The sequence below is a fragment of the Balaenoptera physalus genome (assembly GCF_965194825.1).
Source record: "Balaenoptera physalus genome assembly, chromosome: 15".
NCBI lineage: Eukaryota > Metazoa > Chordata > Mammalia > Artiodactyla > Balaenopteridae > Balaenoptera > Balaenoptera physalus.
Window position 1 is genome coordinate 24,495,142 of NC_138894.1, and position 22,918 is coordinate 24,518,059.

Consider the following 22,918-nt stretch of genomic DNA (forward strand, 5'->3'; position numbering starts at 1 on the left):
CAGTCCACAGGGTTCCAGAACCAAGCCTCAGTAAGGTTCCCAGGGCACAGTATTCCACAATCTAAACAGATGTCATGTTCCCAGGTCACAGGTTTCCAGAATCACGCCTCAGTCATGTTCCCAGGCCACAGGGATCCAGAATCATACCTCAGTCATGTTGCCAGGTCATAGGGTACCACCATCAAACCTCAGTCTTATTCCCAGGCCACAGGTTTCCAGAATCAAACCGATTTCATGTTCCCAGGCAACAGGGTTCCAGAATACAAACTGATGTCATGTTCCCAGGCCACAGGGTTCCACCATCAAATCTCAGTCCTGTTGCCAGGCCACAGGGTTCCACCATCAAGCCTCAGTCATGTTCCCAAGCCTGAGGGTTCCACAATCAAACCTCAGTCATGTTGCCAGGCCACAGTGTTCAACCATGAAACCTCAATCCTTTTGCAAGGCCACAGGCTTCCACCATCAAGCCTCAGTCACGTTCCCAAGCCTGAGGGTTCCACAATCAAACCTCTGTCATGTTGCCAGGCCACAGGGTATCAGATTTAAACCACAGTCATATTCCCAGGCCAGAGGGTTCCACAGTCAAACCTCACTCATGTTCCCATGCCACAGGATTCCAGAATCCAACCGATGTCATGTTCCCAGGCCACAGGGTTCCAGAATCAATCCTCAGTCATGTTCCCAGGATACAGGGTGCCAGAATCAAGCCTCACTCATATTCCCAGGCCACAGGGTTCCAGAACCAAGCCTCAGTCAGGTTCCCAGGGCACAGTATTCCACAATCTAAACAGATGTCATGTTCCCAGGTCACAGGTTTCCAGAATCACGCCTCAGTCATGTTCCCAGGCCACAGGTTTCCAGAATCAAGCCTCAGTCATGTTCCCAAGCCTGAGGGTTCCACAATCAAACCTCTGTCATGTTGCCAGGCCACAGGGTTCAACCATCAAACCTCAGTCATGTTCCCAGGAAACAGGGTTCCAGAATCAAACCAATGTCATGTTCCCAGGCCACGGGGTTCCAGTATCAGGCCTCAGTCATGTTCCCAATGCACAGGGTTCCACCATCAAACCTCAGTCATGTTGCCAGTCCACAGGTTTCTGGAATCAAATCAGAGTCAAGTTCCAGGCCACAGGTTTCCAGAATCAAGCCTCAGTCATGTTGCCAGGCCACAGGGTACCACCATCAAACCTCAGTCATGTTCCCAGTGCACAGGGTTCATCCATCTATCCTCAGTCATGTTCCAAGGCCACAGGATTCCACAATCTCACATCAGTCATGTTCCCAGGCCAATGGTTTCCAGGATCAAACCTCAGTCATATTCCCAGGCCTCAGGGTTCCAGAATCAAACCTCAGTCATGTTCCCAGGACAAAGGGTTCCAGAATAAAACCTCAGTCAACTTCCCTGGACACAGGTTTCAAAAATAAAACCCCAGGCATGTTCCCAGGCCACAGGGTTCCAGAATCAAGCCTCACTCATATTCCCAGGCCACAGGGTTCCACAATTAAACCTCAGTCATATTCCCAGGCCAGAGTGTTCCACAATCAAACCTCAGTCCTGTTGCCAGGCCACGGTTCCACCATCAAGCCTCAGTCATGTTCCCAGGCCTGAGTGTTCCACAATCAAACCTAAGTCATCTTGCCAGGCCACAGGGTTCCACAATCCACTGATGTCATGTTCCCAGGCCACAGGGTTCCAGAATCAAGCCTCCCTCATATTCCCAGGCCACAGGGTTCCACAATTAAACCTCAGTCATATTCCCAGGCCACAGGGTTCCACAATCAAACCGCAGTCATGTTGCCAGTCCACAGGTTTCTGCCATCAAACCTCAGTCAAGTTCCCAGGCCACAAATTTCCAGAATCAAACCTCAGTCATATTCCCAGGACACATGGTTCCAGAATCAAACCTCAGTCATGTTCGCAGGCCACAGGGTTCCACAATCAAACCTCAGTCATGTTCCCAGGACAAAGGTGTCCAGAATCAAACCTCAGACATGTTCCCAAGCAACAGGTTTCCAGAATCAAACCTTTCTCATGTTCCCAGGCCACAGGGTTCCACAATCCACTGATGTCATGTTCCCAGGCCACAGGGTTACAGAATCAAACCTCAGTTATGGTCCCAGGCCACAGGGTTCCAGAATCAAGCCTCCCTCATATTCCCAGGTCACAGGGTTCCACAATTAAACCTCAGTCATATTCCCAGGCCAGAGGGTTCCACCATCAAACCTCTGTCATGTTGCCAGGCCACAGGGTTCAACCATCAAACCTCAGTCATATTCCCAGGAAACAGGGTTCCAGAATCAATCCAATGTCATGTTGCCAGGCCACAGGGTACCACCATCAAACCTCAGTCATGTTCCCAGGCCACAGGGTTTTTCCATCAAACCTCAGTCATGTTCCCAGGCCACAGGATTCCACAATCTCACATCAGTCATGTTCCCAGGCCAATGGTTTCCAGAATCAAACCTCAGTCATATTCCCAGGCCTCATGGTTCCAGAATCAAACCTCTGTCATGTTCCCAGGACAAAGGGTTCCAGAATAAAACCTCAGTCATGTTCCCTGGACACAGGTTCCAAAAATAAAACCCCAGGCATGTTCCCAGGCCACAGGGTTCCAGAATCAAGCCTCACTCATATTCCCAGGCCACAGGGTTCCACAATTAAACCTCAGTCATATTCCCAGGCCAGAGGGTTCCACAATCAAACCTCAGTCCTGTTGCCAGGCCACGGTTCCACCATCAAGCGTCAGTCATGTTCCCAGGCCAGAGTGTTCCACAATCAAACCTAAGTCATCTTGCCAGGCCACAGGGTTCCACCATCAAACCTCAATCCTGTTGCAAGGCCACAGGCTTCCACCATCAAGCCTCAGTCACGTTCCCAAGCCTGAGGGTTCCACAATCAAGCCTCAGTCATGTTGCCAGTCCACAGGGTACCTCCATCAAACCTCAGTCATGTTCCCAGTGCACAGGGTTCCTCCATCAAACCTCAATCATGTTCCCAGGACACAGTTTTCCAGAATCCAACCAAAGTCAAGTTCCCAGGCCATGGGTTTCCAGTACCAGGCCTCAGTCATGTTTCCAGGGCACAGGGTTCCACAATCAAACCTCAGTCATGTTGCCAGTCCACAGGTTTCTGCCATCAAACCTCAGTCAAGTTCCCAGGCCACAGATTTCCAGAATCAAACCTCAGTCATATTCCCAGGACACATGGTTCCAGAATCAAACCTCAGTCATGTTCCCAGGCCACAGGGTTCCACAATCAAATCTCAGTCATGTTCCCAGGACAAAGGTGTCCAGAATCAAACCTCAGTCATATTCCCAGGGAACAGGGTTCCAGAAACAAACCTCAGTCATGTTGCCAGGCCACAGGTTTCCACCATTAAACCTCAGACATGTTCCCAGGCCACAGGGTTCCAGAATCAAACCGTTCTCATGTTCCCAGGACACAGGGTTCCACAATCTCACATCAGTCATGTTCCCAGGCCAATGGTTTCCAGAATCAAAGCTCAGTCATGTTCCCAGGACACAGGGTTCCAGAATAAAACCTCAGCCATGTTCCCTAGACACAGGTTCCAATAATAAAACCCCAGTCATGTTCCCAGGCGACAGGGTTCCAGAATCAAGCCTCACTCATATTCCCAGGCCACAAGGTTCCACAATTAAACCTCAGTCATATTCCCAGGCCAGAGTGTTCCACAATCAAACCTCAGTCCTGTTGCCAGGCCACGGTTCCACCATCAAGCCTCAGTCATGTTCCCAGGCCAGAGTGTTCCACAATCAAACCTAAGTCATCTTGCCAGGCCACAGGCTTCCACCTTCAAGCCTCAGTCACGTTCCCAAACCTGAGGGTTCCACAATCAAACCTCTGTCATGTTGCCAGGCCACAGGGTTACAGAAATAAACCACAGTCATATTCCCAGGCCAGAGGGTTACACAGTCAATCCTCAGTCGTGTTCCCATGCCACAGGGTTCAAGAATCCAACTGATGTCATGTTCCCAGGCCACAGGGTTCCAGAATCAATCCTCAGTCATATTCCCAGGCCACAGGGTTCCAGAATCAAACCTCAGTCATGTTCCCAGGCCACAGGGTTCCAGAATCAATCCGCAGTCATGTTCCCAGGGCACAGGGTTCCAGAATAAAACCTCAGTCATATTCCCAGTCCACAGGGTTCCAGAACCAAGCCTCAGTCAGGTTCCCAGGGCACAGTATTCCACAATCTAAACAGATGTCATGTTCCCAGGTCACAGGTTTCCAGAATCACGCCTCAGTCATGTTCCCAGGCCACAGGGATCCAGAATCATACCTCAGTCATGTTGCCAGGCCATAGGGTACCACCATCAAACCTCAGTCATATTCCCAGGCCACAGGTTTCCAGAATCAAACCGATTTCATATTCCCAGGCAACAGGGTACCAGATTCCAAACCGATGTCATGTTCCCAGGACACAGGGTTCCACCATCAAGCCTCAGTCATGTTCCCAGCCCACAGGGTTTTTCCATCAAACCTCAGTCATGTTCCCAGGCCACAGGATTCCACAGTCTCACATCAGTCATGTTCCCAGGCCAATGGTTTCCAGAATCAAACCTCAGTCATAATCCCAGGCCACATGGTTCCAGAATCAAACCTCAGTCATGTTCGCAGGACACAGGGCTCCACAATCAAACCTCAGTCATGTTCCTAGGACAAAGGTGTCCAGAGTCAAACCTCAGTCATGTTCCCAGGGAACAGGGTTCCAGAAACAAACCTCAGTCATGTTGCCAGGCCACAGGTTTCCACCATCAAACCTCAGACATGTTCCCAGGCCACAGAGTTCCAAAATCAAACCGTTCTCATGTTCCCAGGCCACAGGGTTCCACAATCCACTGAGGTCATGTTGCCAGGCCACAGGGTTCCAGAATCAAACCGTTCTCATGTTCCCAGGCCACAAGGTTCCACAATCCACTGATGTTATGTTCCCAGGCCACAGGGTTCCAGAATCAAACCTCAGTTATATTCCCAGGACACAGGTTTCCAGAATCAAACCAAAGTCAAGTTCCCAGGCCATGGGTTTCCAATACCAGGCCTCAGTCATGTTTCCAGGGCACAGGGTTCCACCATCAAGCCTCAGTCATGTTCCCAAGCCTGAGGGGTCCACAATCAAACTTCAGTCATGTTGCCAGGCCACAGTGTTCAACCGTGAAACCTCAGTCATGTTCCCAGGAAACAGGTTTCCAGAATCAAACCAATGTCATGTTCCCAGGCCACAGGGTACCACCATCAAACCTCAGTCATGTTCCCAGGCCACACGGTTTTTCCATCAAATCTCAGTCATGTTCCCAAGCCACAGGATTCCACAATCTCACATCAGGCATGTTCCCAGGCCAATGGTTTCCAGAATCAAACCTCAGTCATATTCCCAGGCCACATGGTTCCAAAATCAACCCTCAGTCATGTTCCCAGGACAAAGGGTTCCAGAATAAAACCTCCGTCATGTTCCCTGGACACAGGTTCCAAAAATAAAACCCCAGGCATGTTCCCTGGACACAGGTTCCAAAAATAAAACCCCAGGCATGTTCCCAGGCCACTGGGTTCCACAATTAAACCTCAGTCATATTCCCAGGCCACAGGGTTCCACAATTAAACCTCAGTCATATTCCCAGGCCAGAGGGTTCCACAATCATACCTCAGTCCTGTTGCCAGGCCACGGTTCCACCATCAAGCCTCAGTCACGTTCCCAAACCTGAGGGTTCCACAATCAAACCTCTGTCATGTTGCCAGACCACAGGGTTACAGAATTAAACCACAGTCATATTCCCAGGCCAGAGGGTTCCACAGTCAAACCTCAATCATGTTCCCATGCCACAGGTTTCCAGAATCCAACCGATGTCATGTTCCCATGCCACAGGTTTCCAGAATCCAACCGATGTCATGTTCCCAGGCCACAGGTTTCCAGAATCAATCCACAGTTATGTTCCCAGGCTACAGGTTTACAGAATAAAACCTCAGTCATATTCCCAGTCCACAGGGTTCCAGAACCAAGCCTCAGTCATGTTCCCAGGCCACAGGGATCCAGAATCAAACCTCAGTCATGTTGCCAGGCCATAGGGTACCACCATCAAACCTCAGTCATATTCCCAGGCCACAGGTTTCCAGAATCAAACCGATTTCATGTTCCCAGGCAACAGGGTACCAGAATCCAAACCGATGTCATGTTCCCAGGCCACAGGGTTCCACCATCAAATCTCAGTCCTGTTCCCAAGTCTGAGGGGTCCACAATCAAACTTCAGTCATGTTGCCAGGCCACAGTGTTCAACCATGAAACCTCAGTCATGTTCCCAGGAAACAGGGTTCCAGAATCAAACCAATGTCATGTTCCCAGGCCTCGGGGATCCAGTATCAGGCCTCAGTCATGTTCCCTGTGCACAGGGTTCCACCATCAAACCTCAGTCATGTTGCCAGTCCACAGGTTTCTGCTATCAAATCAGAGTCAAGTTCCCAGGCCACAGGGTTCCAGAATCAAGCCTCAGTCATGTTGCCAGGCCACAGGGTTCCACCATCAAACCTCAGTCATGTTCCCAGCCCACAGGGTTTTTCCATCAAACCTCAGTCATGTTCCCAGGCCACAGGATACCACAGTCTCACATCAGTCATGTTCCCATGCCAATGGTTTCCAGAATCAAACCTCAGTCATATTCCCAGTCCACATGGTTCCAGAATCAAACCTCAGTCATGTTCTCAGGACACAGGGTTCCACAATCAAACCTCAGTCATGTTCCTAGGACAAAGGTGTCCAGAGTCAAACCTCAGTCATGTTCCCAGGGAACAGGGTTCCAGAAACAAACCTCAGTCATGTTGCCAGGCCACAGGTTTCCACCATCAAACCTCAGACATGTTCCCAGGCCACAGGGTTCCAAAATCAAACCGTTCTCATGTTCCCAGGCCACAGGGTTCCAGGATCAAACCTCAGTTATATTCCCAGGACACAGGTTTCCAGAATCAAACCAAAGTCAAGTTCCCAGGCCATGGGTTTCCAATACCAGGCCTCAGTCATGTTTCCAGGGCACAGGGTTCCACAATCAAACCTCAGTCATGTTGCCAGTCCACAGGTTTCTGCCATCAAACCTCAGTCAAGTTCCCAGGCAACAGATTTCCAGAATCAAACCTCACTCATATTCCCAGTACACATGGTTCCAGAATCAAACCTCAGTCATGTTCGCAGACCACAGTGTTCCACAATCAAACCTCAGTCATGTTCCCAGGACAAAGGTGTCCAGAATCAAACCTCAGTCATGTTCCCAGGGAACAGGGTTCCAGAAACAAACCTCAGTCATGTTGCCAGGCCACAGGTTTCCACCATCAAACCTCAGACATGTTCCCAGGCCACAGGGTTCCAGAATCAAACCATTCACATGTTCCCAGGGCACAGGGTTCCACAATCCACTGATGTCATGTTCCCAGGCCACAGGGTTCCATAATCACGCCTCAGTCATATTCCCAGGTCACAGGGTTCCAGAATTAAACCTCAGTCATATTCCCAGGCCAGAGGGTTCCACAATCAAACCTCAGTCATGTTCCCAGGACAAAGGTGTCCAGAATCAAACCTCAGTCATGTTCCCAAGAAACAGGGTTCCACAATCAAACCTAAGTCATCTTACCAGGGCACAGGGTTCCACAATCCACTGATGTCATGTTCCCAGGCCACAGGGTTCCAGAATCAAACCTCAGTTATATTCCCAGGACACAGGTTTCCAGAATCAAACCAAAGTCAAGTTCCCAGGCCATGGGTTTCCAATACCAGGCCTCAGTCATGTTTCCAGGGCACAGGGTTCCACCCTCAAGCCTCAGTCATGTTCCCAAGCCTGAGGGGTCCACAATCAAACTTCAGTCATGTTGCCAGGCCACAGTGTTCAACCATGAAACCTCAGTCATGTTCCCAGGAAACAGGTTTCCAGAATGAAACCAATGTCATGTTCCCAGGCCACAGGGTACCACCATCAAACCTCAGTCATGTTCCCAGGCCACACGGTTTTTCCATCAAATCTCAGTCATGTTCCCAAGCCACAGGATTCCACAATCTCACATCAGGCATGTTCCCAGGCCAATGGTTTCCAGAATCAAACCTCAGTCATATTCCCAGGCCACATGGTTCCAAAATCAAACCTCAGTCATGTTCCCAGGACAAAGTGTTCCAGAATAAAACCTCCGTCATGTTCCCTGGACACAGGTTCCAAAAATAAAACCCCAGGCATGTTCCCAGGCCACAGGGTTCCAGAATCAAGCCTCACTCATATTCCCAGGCCACTGGGTTCCACAATTAAACCTCAGTCATATTCCCAGGCCACAGGGTTCCACAATTAAACCTCAGTCATATTCCCAGGCCAGAGGGTTCCACAATCATACCTTAGTCCTGTTTCCAGGCCACGGTTCCACCATCAAGCCTCAGTCATGTTCCCAGGCCTGAGTGTTCCACAATCAAACCTAAGTCATCTTGCCAGGCCACAGGGTTCCACCATCAAACCTCAATCCTGTTGCAAGGCCACAGGCTTCCACCATCAAGCCTCAGTCACGTTCCCAAGCCTGAGGGTTCCACAATCAAACCTCTGTCATGTTGCCAGGCCACAGGGTTACAGAATTAAACCACAGTCATATTCCCAGGCCAGAGGGTTCCACAGTCAAACCTCAGTCATGTTCCCATGCCACAGGTTTCCAGAATCCAACCGATGTCACGTTCCCAGGCCACAGGGTTCCAGAATCAATCCTCAGTCGTGTTCCCAGGCCACAGGGTTCCAGAGTCAATCCGCAGTTATGTTCCCAGGCTACAGGGTTCCAGAATAAAACCTCAGTCATATTCCCAGTCCACAGGGTTCCAGAACCAAGACTCAGTCAGGTTCCCAGGGCACAGTTTCCACAATCTAAACAGATGTCATGTTCCCAGGTCACAGGTTTCCAAAATCATGCCTCAGTCATGTTCCCAGGCCACAGGGATCCAGAATCAAACCTCAGTCATGTTGCCAAGCCATAGGGTACCACCATCAAACCTCAGTCATATGCCTAGGCCACAGGTTTCCAGAATCAAAACGATTTCATGTTCCCAGGCAACAGGGTACCAGAATCCAAAACGATGTCATGTTCCCAGGCCACAGGGTTCCACCATTAAATCTCAGTCCTGTTGCCAGGCCACAGGGTTCCACCATCAAGCCTCAGTCTTGTTCCCAAGCCTGAGGGTTCCACAATCAAACCTAGTCATGTTGCCAGGCCACAGGGTTCAACCATCAAACCTCAGTCATGTTCCCAGGCCACAGGGTTCCAGAATCAAGCCTCCCTCATATTCCCAGGCCACAGGGTTCCACAATTAAACCTCAGTCATATTCCCAGGCCAGAGGGTTCCACAATCAAACCTCAGTCCTGTGACCAGGCCACAAGCTTCCACCATCAAGCCTAAGTCACGTTCCCAAGCATGAGGGTTCCACAATCAAACCTCTGTCATGTTGCCAGATCACAGGGTTACAGAATTAAACCACAGTCATATTCCCAGGCCAGAGGATTCCACAGTCATACCTCACTCATGTTCCCATGCCACATGGTTCCAGAATCCAACCGATGTCATGTTCCCTGGCCACAGGTTTCCAGAAGCTATCCTCAGTCATGTTCCCAGGCCACAGGATTCCAGAATAAAACCTCAGTCATATTCCCAGTCCACAGGGTTCCAGTACCAAACCTCAGTCAGGTTCCCAGGGCACAGTATTCCACAATCTAAACAGATGTCATGTTCCCAGGTCACAGGTTTCCAGAATCACGCCTCAGTCATATTCCCAGGCCACAGGGATCCAGAATCAAACCTCAGTCATGTTGCCAGTCCACAGGTTTCTGCGATCAAATCAGAGTCAAGTTCCAGGCCACAGGGTTCCAGAATCAAGCCTCAGTCATGTTCCCAGGCCAGAGTGTTCCACAATCAAACCTAAGTCATCTTGCCAGGCCACAGGATTCCACCATCAAACCTCAGTCCTGTTGCCAGGCCACAGGCTTCCACCATCAAGCCTCAGTCATGTTCCCAGGAAACAGGGTTCCACCATCAAACCTCAGTCATGTTGCCAGTCCACAGGTTTCTGCTATCAAATCAGAGTCAAGTTCCCAGGCCACAGGGTTCCAGAATCAAGCCTCAGTCATGTTGCCAGGCCACAGGGAACCACCATCAAACCTCAGTCATGTTCCCAGGCCACAGGGTTTTTCCATTAACCCTCAGTCATGTTCCCAGGCCACAGGATTCCACAATCTCACATCAGTCATGTTCCCAGGCCAATGGTTTCCAGAATCAAACCTCAGTCATATTCCCAAACACAGGGTTCCAGAATAAAACCTCAGTCATGTTCCCTTGACACAGGTTCCAAAAATAAAACCCCAGGCATGTTCCCAGGCCACAGGGTTCCAGAATCAAGCCTCACTCATATTCCCAGGCCACAGGGTTCCACAGTTAACCTTCAGTCATATTCACAGGCCAGAGGGTTCCACAATCAAACCGCAGTCCTGTTGCCAGGCCACAGGCTTCCACCATCAAGCCTCAGTCATGTTCCCAAGCCTGAAGGTTCCACAATTAAACCTCTGTCATGTTGCCAGGCCACAGGGTTACACATTTAAAGCAGAGTCTTATTCCCAGGCCAGAGGGTTCCAAAGTCAAACCTCAGTCATGTTCCCATGCCACAGGTTTTCAGAATCCAACCGATGTCATGTTCCCAGGCCACAGGGTTCCAGAATCAATCCTCAGTCATTTTCCCAGGACACAGGAATCCAGAATCAAACTTCAGTCATATTCCCAGGCCACAGGTGTCCAGAATCAAACCGATTTCATGTTCCCAGGCAACAGGATACCAGAATCCAAACCGATTTCATGTTCCCTGGCCACAGGGTTCCACCATCAAATCTCAGTCCTCTTGCCAGGCCACAGGTTTCCACCATCAAGCCTCAGTCATGTTCCCAAGACTGAGGGTTCCACCATCAAACCTTTGTCATGTTGCCAGGCCACAGGGTTCAAACATGAAACCTCAGTCATGTTCCCAGGAAACAGGGTTCCAGAATCAAACCAATGTCATGTTCCCAGGCAATGGGGTTCCACTATCAGGCCTCAGTCATGTTCCCAGGAAACAGGGTTCCAGAATCAAACCAATGTCATGTTCCCAGGCCACGGGGTTCCAGTATCAGGCCTCAGTCATGTTCCCAGTGCACAGGATTCCACTAGTAAACCTCAGTCATGCTGCCAGTCAACAGTTTTCTGCGATCAAATCAGAGTAAAGTTCCCAGCCACAGGGTTCCAGAATCAAGCCTCAGTCATGTTGCCAGGCCACAGGGTACCACCATGAAACCTCAGTCATGTTCCCAGGCCACAGGGTTCCTCCATCAAACCTCAATCATGTTCCCAGGACACAGGTTTCCAGAATCAAACCAAAGTTAATTTCCCCATCCATGGGTTTCCAGTACCAGGCCTCAGTCATGTTTCCAGGGCACAGGGTTCCACAATCAAACCTCAGTCATGTTGCCAGTCCACAGGTTTCTGCCATCAAACCTCAGTCAAGTTCCCAGGCCACAGATTTCCAGAATCAAACCTCAGTCATATTCCCAGGACACATGGTTCCAGAATCAAACCTCAGTCATGTTCGCAGGCCACAGGGTTCCACAATCAAACCTCAGTCATGTTCCCAGGAAAAAAGTGTCCATGAATCAAACCTCAGTCATGTTCCCAGGGAACAGGGTTCCAGAAACAAACCTCAGTCATGATGCCAGGCCACAGGTTATCACCATCAAACCTCTGACATGTTCCCAGGCCACAGGGTTCCAGAATCAAACCGTTCTCATGTTCCCAGGCCACAGGGTTCCACAATCCACTGATGTCATGTTCCCAGGCCACAGGGTTCCAGAATCACGCCTCAGTCATATTCCCAGGCCACAGGGTTCCAGAATTAAACCTCAGTCATATTCCCAGGCCAGAGGGTTCCAGAATCCAACCGATGTCATGTTCCCAGGACACAGGGTTCTAGAACCAAGCCTCAGTCAGGTTCCCAGGCCTCAGGGATCCAGAATCAAACCTCAGACATGTTGCCAGGCCATAGGGTACCACCATCCAACCTCAGTCATATTCCCAGTCCACAGGTTTCCAGAATCAAACCGATTTCATGTTCCCAGGCAACAGGGTACCAGAATCCAAACCCATGTCATGTTCCCAGGCCACAGGGTTCCACCATCAAATCTCAGTCATTTTGCCAGGCCACAGGTTTCCACCACCAAGCCTCATTCATGTTCCCAAGCCTGAGTGTTCCACAATCAAACCTAAGTCATCTTGCCAGGCCACAGGGTTCCACAATCCACTGATGTCATGTTCCCAGGCCACAGGGTTCCAGAATAATACCTCAATTATGTTCCCAGGCCACAGGGTTCCAGAATCAAGCCTCCCTCATATTCCCAGGCCACAGGGTTCCACAATTAAACCTCAATCATATTCCCAGGCCAGAGGGTTCCACAATCAAACCTCAGTCCTGTTGCCAGGCCACGGTTCCACCATCAAGCCTCAGTCATGTTCTCAGGCCTGAGGTTTCCACAATCAAACCTCTGTCATGTTGCCAGGCCACAGGGTTCAACCATCAAACCTCAGTCATATTCCCAGGAAACAGGGTTCCAGAATCAATCCAATGTCATGTTGCCAGGCCACAGGGTACCACCATCAAACCTCAGTCATGTTCCCAGGCCACAGGGTTTTTCCATCAAACCTCAGTCATGTTCCCAGGCCACAGGATTCCACAATCTCACATCAGTCATGTTCCCAGGCCAATGGTTTCCTGAATCAAACCTCAGTCATATTCCCAGGCCTCATGGATCCAGAATCAAACCTCAGTCATGTTCCCAGGACAAAGGGTTCCAGAATAAAACCTCAGTCATGTTCCCTGGACACAGGTTCCTAAAATAAAACCCCAGGCATGTTCCCAGGCCACAGGGTTCCAGAATCAAGCCTCACTAATATTCCCAGGCCACAGGGTTCCACAATTAAACCTCAGTCATATTCCCAGGCCAGAGGGTTCCACAATCAAAGCTAAGTCATCTTGCCAGGCCACGGTTCCACCATCAAGCCTCAATCATGTGCCCAGGCCAGAGTGTTCCACAATCAAACCTAAGACATCTTGCCAGGCCACAGATTTCCACAATCCACTGATGTCATGTTCCCAGGCCACCGGGTTCCAGAATCAAGCCTCACTCATATTCCCAGGTCACAGGGTTCCACAATTAAACCTAAGTCATATTCCCAGGCCAGAGGGTTCCACAATCAAACCTCAGTCCTGTTGCCAGGCCACGGTTCCACCATCAAACCTCAGTCACGTTCCCAGGCCACAGGGTTCTTCCATCAAACCTCAGTCATGTTCCCAGGCCACAGGATTCCACAATCTCACATCAGTCATGTTCCCAGGCCAATGGTTTCCAGAATCAAACCTGAGTCATATTCCCAGGCCACATGGTTCCAGAATCAAACCTCAGTCATGTTCCCAGGACACATGGTTCCAGAATAAAACCTCAGCCATGTTCCCTGGACACAGGTTCCAAAAATAAAACCCCGGCATGTTCCCAGGCCACAGGGTTCCAGAATCAAGCCTCACTCATATTCCCAGGCCTCAGGGTTCCACAATTGAACCTCAGTCATATTCCCAGGCCAGTGGGTTCCTCAATCAAACCTCAGTCCTGTTGCCAGGGCACGGTTCCACCATCAAGCCTCAGTCATTTTCCCAGGCCAGAGTGTTCCACAAGCAAACCTAAGTCATCTTGCCAGGCCACAGGGTTCCACCATCAAACCTCAGTCCTGTGGACAGGCCACAGGCATCCACCATCAAGCCTCAGTCACGTTCCCAAGCCTGAGGTTTCCACAATCAAACCTCTGTCATGTTGCCAGGGCATAGGGTTACAGAATTAAACCAAAGTCATATTCCCAGGCCACAGGGTTCCAGAATCAATTCTCAGTCAAGTTCCCAGGCCACAGGATTCGAGAATCAATCTGCAGTTATGTTCCCAGGCCACAGGGTTCCAGAATAAAACCTCAGTCATATTCCCAGTCCACAGGGTTCCAGAACCAAGCCTCAGTCAGGTTCCCAGGGCACAGTATTCCACAATCTAAACAGATGTCATGTTCCCAGGTCACAGATTTCCAGAATCACGCCTCAGTCATATTCCCAGTACACAGGGATCCAGAACCAAACCTCAGTCATGTTGCCAGGCCATAGGGTACCACCATCAAACCTCAGTCATATTCCCAGGCCACAAGTTTCCAGAATCAAACCGATTTCATGTTCCGAGGCAACAGGGTACCAGAATCCAAACCGATGTCATGTTCCCAGGCAACAGGGTTCCACCATCAAATCTCAGTCCTGTTGCCAGACCAAAGGGATCCACCATCAAGGCTCAGTCATGTTCCCAAGCCTAAGGGTTCCACAATCAAACCTCTGTCAATTTGCCAGGACACAGGGTTACAGAATTAATCCAGTCATATTCCCAGGCCAGAGGGTTCCACAGTCAAACCTCAGTCATGTTCCCATGCCACAGGGTTCCAGAATCCAACCGATGTTATGTTCCCAGGCCACAGGGTTCCAGAATCAATCCTCAGTCATGTTCCCAGGTCACAGGGTTCCAGAATAAAACCTCAGTCATATTCCCAGGCCACAGGGTTCCAGAATCAATCCTCAGTTATGTCCCAAGGTTACAGGGCTCCAGAATAAAACCTCAGTCATATTCCCAGTCCACAGGGTTCCAGACCAAGCCTCAGTCAGGTTCCCAGGGCACAGTATTCCACAACCTAAACAGATGTCATGTTCCCAGGTCACAGGTTTCCAGAATCACGCCTCAGTCATGTTGCCACGCCACAGGTTTCCAGAATCAAACCGATTTCATGTTCCCAGGCAACAGGGTACCAGATTCCAAACCGATGTCATGTTCCAAGGCCACAGGGTTCCACCATGAAATCTCAGTCCTGTTGCCAGTCCACAGGGTACAACCATCAAACCTCAGTCATGTTCCCAGGAAACAGGGTTCCAGAATCAAACCAATGTCATGTTCCCAGGCCACGGGGCTCCACTATCTGGCCTCAGTCATGTTCCCAGTGCACAGGGTTCCACCATCAAACCTCAGTCATGTTGCCAGTCCACAGGTTTCTGCGATCAAATCATAGTCAAGTTCCCAGGGTCAGGGTTCCAGAATCATGCCTCAGTCATGTTGCCAGGCCACAGGGTACCACCATCAAACCTCAGTCACGTTCCCAGGCCACAGGGTTCTTCCATCAAACCTCAGTCATGTTCCCAGGCCACAGGATTCCACAATCTCACATTAGTCATGTTCCCAGGCCAAAGGTTTCCAGAATCAAACCTCAGTCCTATTCCCAGGCCACATGGTTCCAGAATCAAACTTCAGTCATGTTCCCAGGACACAGGGTTCCAGAATAAAACCTCAGCCATGTTCCCTGACACAGGTTCCAAATATAAAACCCCAGTCATGTTCCCAGGCCACAAGGTTCCAGAATCAAACCTCACTCATATTCCCAGGCCACAGGGTTCCACAATTAAACCTCAGTCATTATCCCAGGCCAGAGGGTTCCACGGTCAAACCTCAGTCTTGTTCCCATGCCACAGGGTTCCAGAATACAACCGATGTCATGTTCCCAGGCCACAGGGTTCCAGAATCAAGCCTCACTCATATTCCCAGGCCACAGGGTTCCACAATCATACCTCAGTCCTGTTGCCATGCCACGGTTCCACCATGAAGCCTCAGTCATGTTCCCAGGGCTGAGGGTTCCACAATCAAACCTAAGTCATCTTGCCAGGCCTCAGGCTTCCACCATCAACTCTCAGTCCTGTTGCCAGGCCACAGGCTTCCACCATCAAGCCTCAGTCACGTTCCCAAGCCTGAGGGTTCCACAATCAAACCTCTGTCATGTTGCCAGGCCACAGGGTTACAGAATTAAACCACAGTCATATTCCCAGGCCAGAGGGTTCCACAGTCAAACCTCACTCATGTTCCCATGCCGCAGGGTTCCAGAATCCAAACGATGTCATGTTCCCAGGCCACAGGGTTCTAGAACCAAGCCTCAGTCAGGTTCCCAGGCCTCAGGGATCCAGAATCAAACCTCAGTCATGTTGCCAGGCCATAGGGTACAACCATCAAACGTCAGTCATATTCCCAGGCCGCAGGTTTCCAGAATCAAAACGATTTCATGTTCCCAGGCAACAGGGTACCAGAATCCAAACCGATGTCATGTTCCCAGGCCACAGGGTTCCACCATCAAATCTCAGTCCTTTTGCCAGGCCACAGGTTTCCACCACCAAGCCTCATTCATGTTCCCAAGCCTGAGGGTTCCACAATCAAACCTCTGTCATGTTGCCAGGCCACAGGGTTATAGAATTAAACCACAGTCATATTCCGAGGCCAGAGGATTCCACAGTCAAACCTCACTCATATTCCCATGCCACAGGTTTCCAGAATCCAACCGATGTCATGTTCCCAGGCCACAGGGTTCCAGAATCAATCCTCAGTCGTGTTCCCAGGCCAAAGGGTTCCAGAATCAATCCACAGGTATGTTCCCAGGCTACAGGGTTCCAGAATAAAACCTCAGTCATATTCCCAGTCCACAGGGATCCAGAACCAAGCCTCAGTCAGGTTCCCAGGGCACAGTATTCCACAATCTAAACAGATGTCATGTTCCCAGGTCACAGGTTTCCAGAATCAGGCCTCAGTCATGTTGCCAGTCCACAGGGATCCAGAATCAAACCTCAGTCATGTTGCCAGGCCATAGGGTACCACCATCAAGCCTCCCTCATATTCCCAAGCCACAGTGTTCCACAATTAAACCTCAGTCATATTCCCAGGCCAGAGGGTTCCACCATCAAACCTCAGTCCTGTTGCCAGGTCACGGTTCCACCATCAAGCCTCTGTCATGTTCCCAGGCCTGAGGGTTCCACAATCAAACCTCTGTCATGTTGCCAGGCCACAGGGTTCAACCATCAAACCTCAGTCATATTCCCAGGAAACAGGGTTCCAGAATCATTCCAATGTCATGTTCCCAGGCCACGGGGTTCCAGTATCAGGCCTCAGTCATGTTCCCAGGGCACAGGGTTCCACCATCAAACCTCAGTCATGTTGCCAGTCCACAGGTTTCTGCTATCAAATCAGAGTCAAGTTCCCAGGCCACAGGGTTCCAGAATCAAGCCTCAGTCATGTTGCCAGGCCACAGGGTACCACCATCAAACCTCAGTCATGTTCCCAGGCCACAGTGTTTTTCCATCAAACCTCAGTCATGTTCCCAGGCCACAGGATTCCACAATCTCACATGAGTCATTTTCCCAGGCCAATGGTTTCCAGAATCAAACCTCAGTCATATTCCCAGGCCACATGGTTCAAGAATCAAACCTCAGTCATGTTCCCAGGACAAAGGTTTCCAGAATAAAACCTCAGTCATGTTCCCTGGACACAGGTTCCAAAAATAAAACCCCAGGCAAGTTCCCAGGCCACAGGGTTTCAGAATCAAGCCTCACTCATATTCCCAGGCCACAAGGTTCCACAATTAAACCCCAGACATGTTCCCAGGCCACAGGGTTCCACAATTAAACCTCAGTCATATTCCCAGGCCAGAGGGTTCCACAATCATACCTCAGTCCTGTTGCCAGGCCACGGTTCCACCATGAAGCCTCAATCATGTTCCCAGGCCTGAGTGTTGCACAATCAAACCTAAGTCATCTTGCCAGGCCTCAGGCTTCCACCATCAACTCTCAGTCCTGTTGCCAGGCCACAGGCTTCCACCATCAAGCCTCAGTCACGTTCCCAAACCTAGGGTTCCACAATCAAACCTCTGTCATGTTGCCAGGCCACAGGGTTACAGAATTAAACCACAGTCATATTCCCAGGCCAGAGGGTTCCACAGTCAAACTTCACTCATGTTCCCATGCCACAGGGTTCAAGAATCCCACTGATGTCATGTTCCCAGGCCACAGGGTTCGAGAATCAATCCTCAGTCATATTCCCAGGCCACAGGGTTCCAGAATAAAACCTCAGTCATGTTCCCAGGCCACAGGGTTCCAGAACCAAGCCTCAGTCAGGTTCCCAGGGCACAGTATTCCACAATCTAAACAGATGTCATGTTCCCAAGTCACAGGTTTCCAGAATCACGCCTCAGTCATGTTCCCAGGCCACAGGGATCCAGAATCATACCTCAGTCATGTTGCCAGGCCATAGGGTACCACCATCAAACCTCAGTCATATTCCCAGGCCACAGGTTTCCAGAATCAAACCGATTTCATCTTCCCAGGCAACAGGTTACCAGAATACAAACTGATGTCATGTTCCCAGGCCACAGGGTTCCACCATCAAATCTGAGTCCTGTTGCCAGGCCACAGGGTTCCACCATGAAGCCTCAGTCATGTTCCCAAGCCTGAGGCTTCCACAATCAAACCTCAGTCATGTTGCCAGGCCACAGGGTTCAACCATCAAACCTCACTCATGTTCCCAGAAAACAGGGTTCCAGAATCAAACCAATGTCATGTTCGCAGGCCACGGGGTTCCAGTATCAGGCCTCAGTCATGTTCCCAGTGCACAGGTTTCCACCATCAAACCTCAGTCATATTCCCAGGCCACAGGTTTCCAGAATCAAACCGATTTCATGTTCCCAGGCAACAGGGTACCAAAATCCAAACCGATGTCATGTTCCCACTCCACAGGGTTCCACCATTAAATCTCAGTCCTGTTGCCAGGCCACAGGGTTCCACCATCAAGCCTCAGTCATGTTCCCAGGGAACAGGGTTCCAGAAACAAACCTCAGTAATGTTGCCAGGCCACAGGTTTCCACCATCAAACCTCAGACATATTCCCAAGCCACAGGGTTCCAGAATCAAACCGTTCTCATGTTCCCAGGCCACAGGGTTCCACAATCCACTGATGTCATGTTCCCAGGCCACAGGGTTCCAGAATCAAACCTCAGTTATGTTCCCAGGCCACAGGGTTCCAGAATCAAGCCTCCCTCATATTCCCAGGCCACAGGGTTCCACAAATAAACCTCACTCATATTCCCAGGCCACAGGGTTCCACAATTAAACCTCAGTCATATTCCCAGGCCAGAGGGTTCCACAATCAAACCTCAGTCCTGTTTCCAGGCCACGGTTCCACCATCAAGCCTCAGTCACGTTCCCAAGCCTGAGGGTTCCACAATCAAACCTCTGTCATGTTGCCAGGCCACAGGGTTACAGAATTAAACCACAGTCATATTCCCAGGCCAGAGGGTTCCACAGTCAAACCTCAGTCATGTTCCCATGCCACAGGTTTCCAGAATCCAACCGATGTCATGATCCCAGGCCACAGGGTTCCAGAATCAATCCTCAGTCGTGTTCCCAGGCCACAGGATTCCAGAATAAAACCTCAGTCATATTCCCAGTCCACAGGGTTCCAGTACCATGCCTCAGTCAGGTTCCCAGGGCACAGTATTCCACAATCTAAACAGATGTCATGTTCCCAGGTCACAGGTTTCCAGAATCACGCCTCAGTCATGTTCCCAGGCCACAGGGATCCAGAATCAAACCTCAGTCATGTTGCCAGGCCATAGGGAACCACCATCAAACCTCAGTCATATTCCCAGGCCACAGTTTTCCAGAAACAAACCGATTTCATGTTCCCAGGCAACAGGGTACCAGAATCTAAACCGATGTCATGTTCCCAGGCAACAGGGTTCCATCATGAAATCTCAGTCCTTTTGCCAGGCCACAGGCTTCCACCATCATGCCTCAGTCACGTTCCCAAGCCTGAGGGTTCCACAATCAAACCTCTGTCATGTTGCCAGGCCACAGGGTTCAACCATCAAACCTCAGTCATATTCCCAGGAAACAGGGTTCCTGCATCAATCCAATGTCATGTTGTCAGGCCACAGGGTACCACCATCAAACTTCAGTCATGTTCCCAGGCCACAGGGTTTTTCCATGAAACCTCAGTCATGTTCCCAGGCCATAGGATTCCACAATCTCACATCAGTCATGTTCCCAGGCCAATGGTTTCCAGAATCAAACCTCAGTCATATTCCCAGGCCTCATGGTTCCAAAATCAAACCTCAGTCATGTTCCCAGGACAAAGGGTTCCAGAATAAAACCTCAGTCATGTTCCCTGGACACAGGTTCCAAAAATAAAACCCCAGGCATGTTCCCAGGCCACAGGGTTCCAGAATCAAGCCTCACTCATATTCCCAGGCCACAGGGTTCCACAATTAAACCTCAGTCATATTCCCCGGCCAGAGGGTTCCACAATCAAACCTCAGTCCTGTTGCCAGGCCACGGTTCCACCATGAAGCCTCAGTCATGTTCCCAGGACTGAGTGTTCCACAATCAAACCTAAGTCATCTTGCCAGGCCACAGGGTTCCACAATCCAGTTATGTCATGTTCCCAGGCCACAGGGTTCCAGAATCAAGCCTCGCTCATATTCCCAGGCCACAGGTTTCCACAATTAAACCTCAGTCATTTTCCCAGGCCAGAGGGTTCCACAATCAAACCTCAGTCCTGTTGCCAGGCCACAGGGTTACAGAATTAAACCACAGTCATATTCCCAGGCCAGAGGGTTCCACAGTCAAACCTCACTCATGTTCCCATGCCACAGGTTTCCAGAATCCAACCGATGTCATGTTCCCAGGCCACAGGGTTCCAGAATCAATCCGCAGTTATGTTCCCAGGCTACAGGGTTCCAGAATAAAACCTCAGTCATATTCCCAGTCCACAGGGTTCCAGAACCAAGCCTCAGTCAGGTTCCCAGGGCACAGTATTCCACAATCTAAAGAGATGTCATGTTCCCAGGTCACAGGTTTCCAGAATCACGCCTCAGTCATGTTCCCAGGCCACAGGGATCCAGAATCAAACCTCAGTCATGTTTCCAGGCCATAGGGTACCACCGTCAAACCTCAGTCATATTCCCAGGCCACAGGTTACCCGAATCAAACCGATTTCATGTTCCCAGGCAACAGGGTACCAGAATCCAAACCGATGTCATGTTCCCAGGCCTCAGGGTTCCACCGTCAAATCTCAGTCCTGTTGCCAGGCCACAGGGTTCCACCATCAAGCCTCAGTCATGTTCCCAAGCCTGAGGGTTCAACCATCAACCCTCAGTCATATTCCCAGGAAACAGGGTTCCAGAATCAAACCAATGTCATGTTCCCCGGCCACGGGGTTTCAGTATCAGGCCTCAGTCATGTTCCCAGTGCACAGTGTTCCACCATCAAACCTCAGTCATGTTGCCAGTCCACAGGTTTCTGCGATCAAACCACATTCAAGTTCCCAGGCCACAGGGTTCCAGAATCAAGCCTCAGTCATGTTGCCAGGCCACAGGGTACCACCATCAAACCTCAGTCATATTCCCAGTCCACAGGGTTCCAGAATCAAACCGATTTCATGTTCCCAGGCAACAGGGTACCAGAATCGAAACCGATGTCATGGTCCCAGGCCACAGGGTTCCACCATCAAATCTCAGTCCTGTTACCAGGCCACAGGCTTCCACCATCAAGCCTCAGTCATGTTCCCAAGCCTGAGGGTTGCATAATCAAACCTCTGTCATGTTGCCAGGCCACAGGGTTCAACCATCAAACCTCAGTCATGTTCCCAGGAAACAGGGTTCCAGAATCAAACCAATGTCATGTTCCCAGGCCACAGGGTTCCAGAATCAATCCTCAGTCATGTTGCCAGGCCACAGGGTACGACCATCAATCTCAGTCCTGTTGCCAGGCCACAGGCTTCCACCATCAAACCTCAGTCATGTTCCCAAGCCTGAGGTTTCCACAATCAAACCTCACTCATGTTTCCAGGAAACAGGGTTCCAGAATCCAACCAATGTCATGTTCCCAGGCCAGAGTGTTCCACAATCAAACCTAAGTCATCTTGGCAGGCCACAGGGTTCCACCATCAAACCTCAATCCTGTTGCAAGGCCACAGGCTTCCACCATCAAGCCTCAGTCACGTTCCCAAGCGTGAGGTTTCCACAATCAAACCTCTGTCATGTTGCCAGGCCACAGGGTTACAGAATTAAACCACAGTCATATTCCCAGGACAGAGGGTTCCACAGTCAAACCTCACTCATGATCCCATGCCACAGGTTTCCAGAATCCAACCGATGTCATGTTCCCAGGCCACAGGGTTCCAGAATCAATCCTCAGTCGTGTTCCCAGACCACAGGGTTCCAGAATCAATCCGCAGTTATGTTCCCAGGCTACAGGGTTCCAGAATAAAACCTCAGTCATATTCCCTGTCCACAGGGTTCCAGAACCAAGCCTCAGTCAGGTTCCCAGGGCACAGTATTCCACAATCTAAACAGATGTCATGTTCCCAGGTCACAGGTTTCCAGAATCACGCCTCAGTCATGTTCCCAGGCCACAGGGATCCAGAATCAAACCTCAGTCATGTTGCCAGGCCGTAGGGTACCACCATCAAACCTCAGTCATATTCCCAGGGCACAGGTTTCCAGAATCAAACCGATTTCATGTTCCCAGGCAACAGGGTACCAGAATCCAAACCGATGTCATGTTCCCAGGCCACAGGGTTCCACCATCAAATCTCAGTCCTGTTGCCAGGCCACAGGCTTTCACCATCAAGCCTCAGTCATGTTCCCAAGCCTGAGGGTTCCACAATCAAACCTCTGTCATGTTGCCAGGCCACAGGGTTCAACCATGAAACCTCAGTCATGTTCCCAGGAAACAGGGTTCCAGAATCAAACCAATGTCATGTTCCCAGGCCACAGGGTTCCAGAATCAAACCTCAGTCATGTTGCCAGGCCACAGGGTACCACCATCAAATCTCAGTCCTGTTGCCAGGCCACAGGCTTCCACCATCAAGCCTCAGTCATGTTCCCAAGCCTGAGGTTTCCACAATCAAACCTCAGTCATGTTCCCAGGAAACAGGGTTCCAGAATCA

At 50.4% G+C, this 22,918-nt stretch overlaps 2 long non-coding RNA genes across 2 annotated transcripts in view; one reads left to right on the forward strand and one right to left on the reverse strand.

Moving 5' to 3' along the window:
• Positions 1-6,116, forward strand: part of LOC309643935 — a 184,482-nt gene extending 178,366 nt beyond the window's left edge. The window contains exon 3 of the long non-coding RNA XR_014254156.1: positions 5,984-6,116. This is a non-coding gene — a long non-coding RNA (uncharacterized lncRNA). The remainder of the gene's footprint in view (positions 1-5,983) is intronic.
• The window catches only part of LOC309643934, a 261,737-nt gene that overhangs the window by 188,556 nt on the left and 50,263 nt on the right, over positions 1-22,918 (reverse strand). The window lies entirely within an intron of this gene.